This window comes from Echeneis naucrates, chromosome 15 (assembly GCF_900963305.1).
Source record: "Echeneis naucrates chromosome 15, fEcheNa1.1, whole genome shotgun sequence".
NCBI lineage: Eukaryota > Metazoa > Chordata > Actinopteri > Carangiformes > Echeneidae > Echeneis > Echeneis naucrates.
In genome coordinates, this window is record NC_042525.1 from 20,026,586 (window position 1) to 20,038,065 (window position 11,480).

An 11,480-nucleotide genomic window follows, 5' to 3' on the forward strand; every position below is an offset into this window, starting at 1 on the left:
GCTCCAAGTTGACATGATATTTATTCTGTGGCAGCACAGTGGTGCCGATAGTGGTTCCCAGAACGGTTCTGGGTTTACACCTGCCTTTATGGAAGCAGCATGTTTTTCTTGTGTGTGGCTGGATCTTCCAACTGCTCTGGCTTCTTCTCACATTCCAAAGACAGGTCAAGGTAATCTGGGCTCATTTGAAGGGCCTGTATTGTCCTAACCAAATCATTTATATCCATTTATCTATTAAAAGGATCCCCCTTAGCTGTCACCAAAGTGGGACGAGCTAATCTTCCTGAGGTCCTGGGGTCCACCACAAAAAAATCACTTAACAATGATAATATTTAGCAGTAAAACAATGTAGACATATGTGAGACCAAATGTTAAATATGACCTAATCTCTGAACTTCACTCTCCTATCAAATTCATTCAGTCAAAAAAAAAAAAAACAACAACTTTTGGAAGACAAGGCTGTTTCTTCTTCTATATACTAACCACATGATTGGGTGAAATGCTGATCATTGTTATTTTATAAATTTCATTATGTTGATGCTAGTCCAGTACTTGTTTGTCAGTGATATGGAAAGATTCAGGTCCTAAACTATATAACAGAAAGTACCACTACAATGTGCAATTACTATTAAAAAAAATTAAAGAATTGTGTGGACATTGTGCTAGGAAATCATCATCAGTTTGATGGAGTTGCAAGTGTCAAGTCTGCTGCTTTTTAAACACACACAACAACACCCACGGCAACAAAATAAGCTAAATATTATTTATTTTTGTTTTGTAGGACATCATAAGGAAAATATATTTTAATATTAACGTTTTGAAAGAAAAGGTATTAATTTTAGCCCTGTCTGGATGTTTCCTCTTAAATGATGTTTTAGCACAGTTCAGTTTTGTACAGCTAATTACTTAGTTTAAATAGTAAACTTAGTATAGAAAAATGCATTGTTTCATGAGTTTATCATTACAGACACGTGACAATGTAAAAGAACCTGAATCTTTACATGCCAACTAATTGTAGCTGTGTATTAGTATACATTTCATCAGTATACCATATTTACCTCTGACATAGAAATAATTCTATCGCATAGAAAGAACATGTACAATAAAAATGAATAATACTAGAAATAACAGAAAAAAAAGAGAAAATGCCGTCAAACACTATTAGAGAGTTCAACATTCAATATTTTCATACTCGATTGTTGTTATTATTATTATTATTGCATGAAAACTCAATAAATATTACCTCATTATTACTTACCATTCAGTTCATATTAATCCTGCTGTACACATGAAAATAGCTTGCTGTCATTTTCAATAGGAATAACCAAAGTCAAGTATAATTTTTTTCAAAGAAAAATGGTTTCGACAGTTTTAAGCCACTGTATTCATTATTATTGCAGTAAACTTCCATTGCTTTTCTTTTTTTCCCTGAAAAAAGTCATCCAGTCTTCTACTTCTTATCCGTTTCTGGGTTGTAGGTGGTGCTGGATGAGGGCAGGTTCTACCCTGAACAGGTCGCTAATCCATCGCGGGGCCAACATCCAGAGACAGACAGAGACAAACAGCCACTCACACTCAGAACAATTTAGAGTCACCAATTAATCTAAAGCTGCATGTCTTTGGATGGTGGGAGGAAACTGGAGTACCTGGAGGAAACCCATGCACAGAAAGGCCCCAGGCCCAAGAACCGAACCTACAACCTCCTTATTGTGGGCCAGCAGCACTAACCACTATGCTGCTGTGCTACAACTAGAAAAAGTCAAATAATAAAAAGATACCTTTTGACAACAAAAGTGGAAGCAGAAAGATGAAGCGATGGAGGAGGGTTGAGAGGTGGAAGGAGAGCACAGCAAGGCAATATACACTTTGTGTGTATATACTTTATATTTATCTGTACTTTTCTGTTTCTATCATATCTGATTTTGTAAATTATTGGATGTTTGTAAGACGTGGATTCAGGTACACTATTGCAGTTTTTGCACCGAACAATTTTGCTCTTATTTTGCTAAAATTCCACGCACAAGCCAAACAAGACTACAATACTTGGAACTAAATGTCACCAGAATGCATGAATGTGGAGATTGCAGTCATAATGTCCGCAGTTAAACGCTATCCTAGAGTTTGATGGAGTTGCAAGTGTTAAGTCTGCTGCTTTTTAAACACACACAACAACAAAATAAGCTAAATATTATTTATTTTTGTTTTGTTGGAATCACATACATTTAAATGATGGAAAGCATTGTTTTCTGTGAAATTTGCTAGTGTTTTGTTTCTGCTGTGAAAGAGTAATACAAACTGTGCATGTGGGAGTTATTGATTGGATAGTTTTATTTAGGCATAGAAGAGATAGAAATGTTGAGCTCTCAGTATTCTGTCCTCTTATATTTGTGTGCAAAGAAAAATCCTACAGTGCTTCATAACAAAATAAAAGACAGCACATGACATAAATTCCAAATGACAGCTATAAATGAAATATGAAATGAAAATATGCAGACAAAAAAAGACCTGCTCATCGAGAACCAAGAGCCTGTCTAAAAAAAAAATTTTAACTACCCCTGAAAGAGTCAATAGACTTCAAGCAGCCTAAGGGCTTTTCAAAACCACAGGACTTCAGCTTGGAAGGACCAATCATCCTGAGTTTTAAAATGAGTGCAAGGTACCACTAGGAGACTTTGATGAGATGACCTTAGTGAATGTAATGGCAGATATGGGGAGATTGCAGATCTAAGAAGTGGCTTGGTTCTAAAAGTCACGACGGAAATGTTCAAATGAACTTTAAAATAACTTGGCCGCCAGTGAAAGGAGAATAAAACAGGGATGATGTTTTTCTGGTTCCAGTCAAAAGCTTTGCTGCTGTATTTTGAACAGGAGGTGGAGGTGGGCAAAAGCAGGTTTTTTTAAACAAATGAAAAAGGCATTACAGTATGCTTGATTGAATGATTATTTCAAGTTCAAGTTTAGACACCAGGGCCCTTATTTTTGAAATACTACTCAACTGAATAAACCTTTATTTTATTTTATTTTATTTTATTTTTACAGCTTTTTAACCACTTACAACGAAAGTCCATGGACATGACTTTTTCAAAACCAATACTCAGGTAGGAACCTAAGAGACCAAGATGATGTTTTGTTGTCTTATGAGAGAAATCACGTTATCTGAAGCAATAATCAACACTTTTGACTAGTTAATGTTCAGTTGAATCAAATAACTATTTAACCACACTTGTTTTCTGGATCACTGATTGCCTGACAGAATGGTCATAGTTTGTTAGGTTGGGAAACTATGTCTCTGGACAGTAAATTACATTATTCACATTATATATTGCAGATTTCAATAAAACAGATTCTTGTCACATCCACAAAGATTCAGATAGTACTACTATTATGGCTTGTATCAGGGATGGACAGGAATCTGAATATAGATGGCTGGTAAAGATCTTCAGAGACTGGAGTCAAAAAAACTGTCTCGTTTTGAACACTTCAAGGACAACGGAAATAATGATGGATTTCCGAAAGTCCAAGCTCCCTCTTTGTCCAGCAAACATTCACAGTGGACATCCAGGTGGTGCGAACATACGATTCACTTTCAGATGGGGCAGAGCCACCTCTTTTTCTTAAGGAGGCTCAGATCCTCAGACATCTACAGAAAGATGCTTCAGATGTTTTAACAGTTTGTGGTGACAAGTTTACTGTTCTATGCAGTCTGTTGGGAAGTCAGCATAAAACAAAAAGATGCAAGGTGACTGGTCGAAGTAGCTGGCTCTGTGATTGATTGGTTGCTGGTTGCAGGAAGCGTGTTACATCATTTTCGGTCACTGGTGGTTGTGCTCTGTGTCACCTCATGTGTTTTCTCTGGTATTCTTTCCTATTCACCCAGTGAATCTGACAGCAAACAGTTATCACACTTACACTGGTATAGAACCCAATCTCTCTCCCCTTTTCTAATCTTATAGACGATACTGTTACTCCATCAATCAAACTACATGATTAGCAATGGCCTATAGCTCTCTCTCTCCACTCTCTCCTCCTCTTTCCCCCTCCTCTCCTCTCCTGTATGCCTCATGTCTAGCTATCCTTCTGCCTCCTTTTATGATAGCACCTCTTGTCATAGATGCAAGATGATGGTAGAAATGGAGGCGAAAATTAGCGAGTTAGAATCGCGGCTCCGCACCTTAGCTAGCCCAGCCTATGCTGGTTTAGATAACCGCCCCCCTGTAGCCAGTACAGGCTGACCTAGATTAGCTCCAACAGCAGCCGAGAGAGTTTCCACCCCCCCAGCGGCTCCTGAGCAGCCGGGATCTAGTCAAGGCAGCTGGGTGACTGTCCAAGACAAGAGGCATAGTTGTAGGCAGCAGCTCCCAGCTCATCACCAACCATTTCACGTTTCCAACAGGTTCTCCCCACTCAGCGACACAGCTGCTGAAAAGCCAACTCTAGTGACTGTTGACTCCATTCTGAGGAACGTGAAGTTAGCGAAATTGTTAAGTGTATTCTGGGGCGACATCCAGTCATACCTGAAACTGAAACTTCAACAAAGGATGAACATTAATATGGTAAAATTGTTATTCACATTGGCAGTAATGACACCCAACTTCGGCAGTCAGAAGTCACAAAAATTAATGTGGAATTGGTGTGCAAGTTTGTCAAAACAATGTTGTTTTCGTGTCATTGTTGTTTTTTGATGCAGTTTTCTCGGGCCCCTTCCCCAATCGGAACAGTGATGATATGTATACCCACATGTCATCATTTTACCACTGGCTGTGTCCTGAAGACAATGTGGGCCACATAGATAACTGGAAGACTTTCTGGGGGAGAACTGGTCTGACTAGGAAAGATGGTGTCCATCCCACCGTGGGTGAGGCCGCTAAAAACAAAATCAAATCAAATCAAATCAAATCAGATTTATTTGTATAGCGCCAAATCATAACAAAGTTACATCAAGGCACTTTACATATAGAGCAGGTCTAGACCAAACTCTTTATAAATTTATTTAAAGAGACCCAACAGATCCCCCGATGAGCAAGCACTTGGCAACAGTGGCAAGGAAAAACTTCCTTTAAGAGGCAGAAACCTCGAGCAGAACCAGGCTCAGGGGGGGCGGCCATCTGCCTCGACCGGTTGGGTTGAGAGAGAGAGAGAGAGAGAGAGAGAGAGAGAGACAGGCAGGCAGGCATTGGAGGGGGGGGGGGTGTAGGCAGGAACATGTTGTTGCATGAAGTTCATGGAGTTGAGCTGTAATACAGAATTCATGCTATATGGGACCAGCAGGTGTTGCAGGAACATGGGATGGAGATGAGTCACCACCTGCAGGATGAGGACAGAGAGAGAGAGGAGAGGAACTGGGAGAGACAGAGACTTTGGCAGAACATGGTTAGTAAATGCAGTATAAATGCTTAGAACTGGGTGAAACTGTTTTGTTTTTTTTTTTTGTTTTTTTTTTTTTTTAAGAAGGATGGTTTTTATCAGCGCATGCAAGGAGGGAGTTAGAGAGAAAGAGGGAGAGAGGGTGACAGGGAGAGACAGAGAGCGAGAGAGAGAGAGAGAGAGAGAGAGAGAGAGAGAGAGAGAGAGAAGCTCAGTCCTTCCCCCAGCAGCCTCAGCCTATAGCAGCATAGCTAAAGAGTAGAGGACTTTTTAACTGTACGCTCTGTCATACAGGAAAGTTTTAAGCCTGGTCTTGAAAGTTACTAAAGAGTCCGCCCCCCGGACCGATACTGGGAGTTGGTTCCATAGAAGAGGAGCCTGATAACTGAACGATCTGCCTCCAGATTTACTCTTGGAGACTCTAGGAACCACAAGTAAACCTCCATCTAGAGAGCGGAGTGGCCTGCTAGGACAGTAAGGAACTATGAGCTCTCTGAGATACGATGGAGCTTGGCCATTAAGAGCTTTATACGTTAAAAGAAGGATTTTGAATTCTACTCTATATTTTACTGGCAGCCAATGAAGAGCAGCTAACACGGGAGAGATGTGATCTCTTTTCCTAGTCCTAGTCCTCTTTTCCAAAACATAACTGAAATCAAAACAACCACAAATTTGGTCTCAAATACTGCAGTTAAATGTGGACTGTTGAATATTTGATCACTATCATCAAAATCTTTACTAGTCAATGATCTCATCGCTGATCATTGCATTGATTTATTTTGTATAGCAGAAACCTAGCTGCAGCAGGATGAGTATTTTAGTCTTAATGAAACTACACCCCCAACTCATGTTAATTTTCATATCCCTCATACCACATATCGAGAAGGGGAGGTAGCTGCAATATTTCAGTCAAACTTACCAATCAACCCTACCCCAAAATCTGTCTGCAGGTCTTTTGAAAGCCTCACTCTTAGTCTTTCCCACTCAGACTGGAAAGGTGAAAAACCAGTTCTGCTAGTTACAGTATACCGTCCACCTGGTCCGTACTCAGAATTCCTATCAGAGTTTTCTGAGTTTATATCAGAGTTAGTACTCAGCCAGATAAAATCATTATACTGGGAGATTTCAATATTCATGTAGATGTAGAAAGTGACGGCCTTAGTTCTGGGTTTCTTTGAACCCACTCACTGCTACAATCATGACCTCACAACATCAAGGTATAAATTCAGCTATCAAAGATGTTAAGCCTCCATACTTCTCCTCATAGATCTCAGTGCTGTATTTGACACCATAGATCATAATATTTTACTACAGAGACTGGAACATGAAATTGGAATTAAAGGAACTGCACTAAAGTGGTTCAAATTCTATTTATCAGATAGACATCAGTTTGTTCATGCTAACAATAGCTCCTCCTCATGTACTGTTATGGAGTCCTACAGGGTTTGGCACTTGGACCAATCATCTTCACTCTATATCTGTTTCCTTTAGGCAACATTATCAGGAAGCACAGCATCAACTTTCACTGTTATGCAGACGACACTCAGTTGTATCAATGAAGCCAAATGAAGTCAGTGATATAGTCAAATTGCAGACATGTTTTGAAGAAATAAAAGTCTGGATGACCCAAAATTTTGTACTCCTGAGCTCTGACAAAACTGAAGTTATTGTACTTTGCCCTAAGCACCTCAAAGAAACCCTATCTAATAATCTAATCAGTCTGGATGGCATCACTTTGGCTTCTCGCTCCACTGTAAGAAACCTTGGATTAACTTTTGACCAGGACATGTCCTTTGCCCCTCACATAAAACAAGTCAGTAAGGCAGCTTTCTTCCATCTGAGAAACATTAGGAAAATCAGAAACATCCTCTTGAGAGAGGATGTAGAAAAACTAGTCCACACATTTGTAACTTCTAGGATGGACGACTGTAACTCATTAAATGTCCAAACAAATCTCTGAAAGTCCTTCGGTTGATTCAGAATGCTGCTGCACGAATATTAACAGGAACTAGGAAAAGAGATCACATTGCTCCTGTGTTAGCTTCTCTTCATTGGCTGCTGGTAAAATACAGAATAGAATTTAAAATCCTTCAGTTAACATATAAAGCTCTTAATGGCCAAGCTCCATCATATCTCAGAGAGGTTATATTCCTTATTGTCCTAATAGGCCACTCCGCTCTCTAGATGGAGGTATACTTGTGGTTCCTAGTTCTAAAATACACTTTTGGTGCAACTTAAGACACATCATCAGTGTTGACACCTTGGTTCACTGGGTGTTTTGGGTCTCACAACAGACACCCTCGCCCTAACCCAACCTCGATGGGGTTGCATTGGGTCCTCCACCCACTGCTTCGGCATTCACCTGCCAGCTCCTCATACTTGGCTCTCTTCCTCTCAAAGGCCTCCTCCATCCTGTCTTCCCAGTCAACTCCAGCAGGACCACTTGCCTTGTTGTTTCCGACACCAGGACGATGTCTGGCCTGAGTGTGGTCACTGCGATGTTCTCTGGGAACTTGAGCTGTTTCCCTAGGTCGACTTTCAACTGCCAGTCCCAGGCTGTTGCCAGGAGACCCCCTGCTTCACCCCTGAGCTGCTGTGGTTTCTCCCCAGCTCTAACAAAGGCGATGGACTGCCTTGTTGGCTGTTGGTATTTGCTGGTGGAAATCCCTGTGCTGATGGCCTCAGCAATGACCCGCAGCACTTGGTCATGGCAACAGTGGTAACGCCCCTCTCCCAGTGCTCTTGAGCAGCAACTCAGGATGTGCTCCAGCGATCCGGCTCCTTGGCAGAGTGGGCACAGTGGGTTCTCAGCCAGGCCCCAGCGGTGGAGGTTGGATGGACTTGGCAGGACGTCGTAAACCAACTGTATGAGGAACTTGATCCGGTGTGGCTCCGATCGCCATAGCTCTGTCCACGATATCTTCCAGCCAGCTGCCTCCTCCCATCGGGTCCACGCCCCCTGCTGCCGCATTCCTACTGACCTACTGCAGCGAACTTCCTCCACCCCTGTCCGAACCTCTTCCTGGATCAGCAGATGCCTTCCCTTCCCCTGTGTCTTGTAGAAGGAGGGTCTTGGGTTACTCCCAAGCCCTGCCCGTCTGCATGCCACTGTCCCCACCAGTTCGCTGTGCCGCAAGCGGGACTCAGCCTGGTCGACTGCCTCTTGAGCGCACCACTTCCTGCCGGTCCTCACTTGTATGCCAGCCGAGGAGACTTTGCTGTCACTTGAGTCCCTATACAGCAGCACTTCTCTTGCTCGGGTAACCATAAACTCCTCCTTCAGACTGCTGAAGGGCAGAGTCAGTTTGTTGTTCCTCCCGTACAAGGCGATGCTGCTGAGGCTTCGTGGTAGGCCCAACCACTTCCTCAAGAAAGAGCTGACCTTTCTTTCAAAGCACTCAACGGTGGTCATTGGCAAATCGTAGGCCAGCAGTGGCCAGAGGAGTCGAGGCAAGATGCCATGCTGGTAAATCCAGGCTTTAAACTTGCTTATCCACTGCTGTCAGCCAGGTTCCCAACTCCTCTGATGTTGCATGGAGTGCTGCGGTGTCCATCAAGGTGCAGTCATAGATCTTGCCCAGGCTCTTGACTGGTTTCTCTCCCACTGATGGAATCTGGGTGTCTCCTATTGAGAAGTGGAACCTGTCTGAAACCTTCCCCTTCTTCACGACCAGAGACCTGGATTTGGTTGGCTTGAAGTTCATCCTGGCCCAGCTAATGAGATGCTCAAGGCCTTGGAGGATCCATCTACAGCCTGGGACTGATGTTGTAGTCACAGTCAGATCATCCATAAACGCTCTGATAGGGGGCTGTCGCATACCTGAGTTGGTGAGTGGTCCTCTGCACTCCACCTCTGCTGACTTCACCAGCATGTTCATGGCCAAAGAAAACAACACCACAGAAATGGTGCATCCTGTGATGATGCCCTTCTCAAGGCGATGAAATGCAGATGTTAAAGTTCCAGAAGTGACTCTCAAACTGAAGCAGCTGTAATAGTCCAGGATGAGGTCCTTGATCTTGTCTGGAACGTGGTGTCGGTCGAGCGAGGTTTCCACCAGCTTATGTGGAATGGACCGGTAGGCGTTGGCAAGGTCGAGCCAAAGGACTGCCAGGTCTCCTTTGCCTTCCCGAGCCTCCCGGATCAGTTGGGTGACCACTCCTGTATGCTCGATGCATCCTGGGACCTTTGGAACTCCTCCCTTCTGCACAGTGGTGTCAATGTATGTATTCCTCAGGAGGAATTCCGTTATGTGCCAGGCAACAATACTAAAAAATATCTTGCCCTCGACGCTGAGGAGTGAGATGATCCTGAATTGCTCGATGGTTATTGAGCTCTCCTCCTTTGGAATCCATACAACCTCTGCGTGTCTCCACTGCTGGGCCACCTTCCCCCTTCTCCAGATAACTCTGAGGATCATCCATAGTCGCTTCAAGAGTCTGGGGCATCTCTTGTAAACCACATATGGCACTCCGCTGGGTCCTGGTGCTGAGTTAGATCTGGCTGCCTTGACAACCTCCTCAACTTCTTTCAAAGGTGGCTCCTTGGTATTAAATGCCGTGGTTGGTTCTGGTGGAGTTATCAAGGTTCTGCATGGCCCAAGATCTTCCTCTCTTGCACTGTCACTGTAGGTGGCATTGAGATACTTGTTAACCTCATCTTCGGTGCATGCAAGGTGGCCACTTCTTTTTTGCCCAAGGATCTTCTTGGTGAAACCAAAGGGGTTTGAGATGAAGGCTGCACGTCGCCTGGTTCTCTCCCTACCTCTCCTCCTATGCCATTCTGCTCAGCGTAGGGTGGTGAGTTTTTTCCTCACTATGCTACGGAGCTCTGCCAGCCCGGCCTTCTCCTCTTCCCTTGCCACCTTAAACTGCCGACCAAGCAGTCTAAGCTCCTGACGCAGTTGGCTGATTTTCACCTCCCGCCTGTTTGGCTCCCCCAGACGTCTGATTGGCTGTTGTTCCTTCATGCCGAATCTTTCAGCACCCATGCTGATGATCATCGCAGACATTGACAGCAATTTCTGGTCTGCCTCACCTCTTGCAGTAGCATCAAGGATTTGGTCCAGATCTTCATCAAACTGGAGCCACTCTCTTCCTTTGCTGGCAGCAGGCCACATGACCCGGCGGTGTTCAGAATGCTTGAAACGAGGCAGGGCTTATGGGGCGCGGAGGGTCTGGGCACTGTGGGTTGACTCCCGGCCGTGCTCCTCCTGCGTCTCACCAGATCCTGGACCTGTGCGTTGCACCACCTGCATCCTCGTCAAACATCCCATTTTGGTCTGGTGGATCTTTAGACCATGCGGGTTCTTGCAGACTTTGCCACATGGGCAGACTGCACTCATCGTGTGTCCATTCCGTTTTGTTGCCTGTATGTCAGTCCTGTTGGGGTGCTCATCCTCCCCCTCTCTCGGGCACCCGTGGGGGTATGATTCTTTAGGGCTTTCCGTAGCTTGTTTGTGGGTGCACCTTCACAGGTTCTGCAGTTTGGGTTGCTGGCCCTCTCTGCCCCGGTTACTGTCTTTCCAGTTGTCAGCTGTCTCTCCAGCAGTCGCCATCCTGTTCATTGTGTCATCCAGCCTGTTCCCAGAGGTCACTGGCTTGGCCAGATCAACTAGTTCTAAAATACACTTTTGGTGCAACTTAAGACACATCATCAGTGTTGACACCTAGGTTCACTGGGTGTTTCGGGTCTCACAACAGACACCCTCGCCCAGGGGACCCAGCCGGGGTGATCAAGTCCCAGCTTGTGTCTTAAGCACATGTGTCCACGCATCGCCCCGCTTAATCCACAGCCAGCTGGACGCCTTTTCTGCTGTGTCGCTGATGTTCCTGATGGCTCGCCTGTTGTGCAGTCCCTTCACTCCCAGCATCTTGAGTGCCGTGATGAGTGACTGGCCGGCGAATCCTCTGCACCCAACCTCGATGGGGTTGCATCGGGTCCTCCATCCACTGCTTCGGCTTTCACAAGCCAGCTCCTCATACTTGGCTCTCTTCCTCTCAAAGGCCTCCTCCATCCTGTCTTCCCAGGGAACAGGCAACTCCAGCAGGACCACTTGCCTTGTTGTTTCCGACACCAAGACGATGTCTGGCCTGAGTGTGGTCACTGCGATGTTCTC

At 44.5% G+C, this 11,480-nt stretch overlaps 1 pseudogene; it reads right to left on the reverse strand.

Moving 5' to 3' along the window:
* Positions 1-7,649: 7,649 nt before the first annotated feature.
* On the reverse strand, positions 7,650-10,682 carry LOC115055836 (uncharacterized; annotated as a pseudogene).
* Between the last annotated feature and the right edge of the window lie 798 nt (positions 10,683-11,480).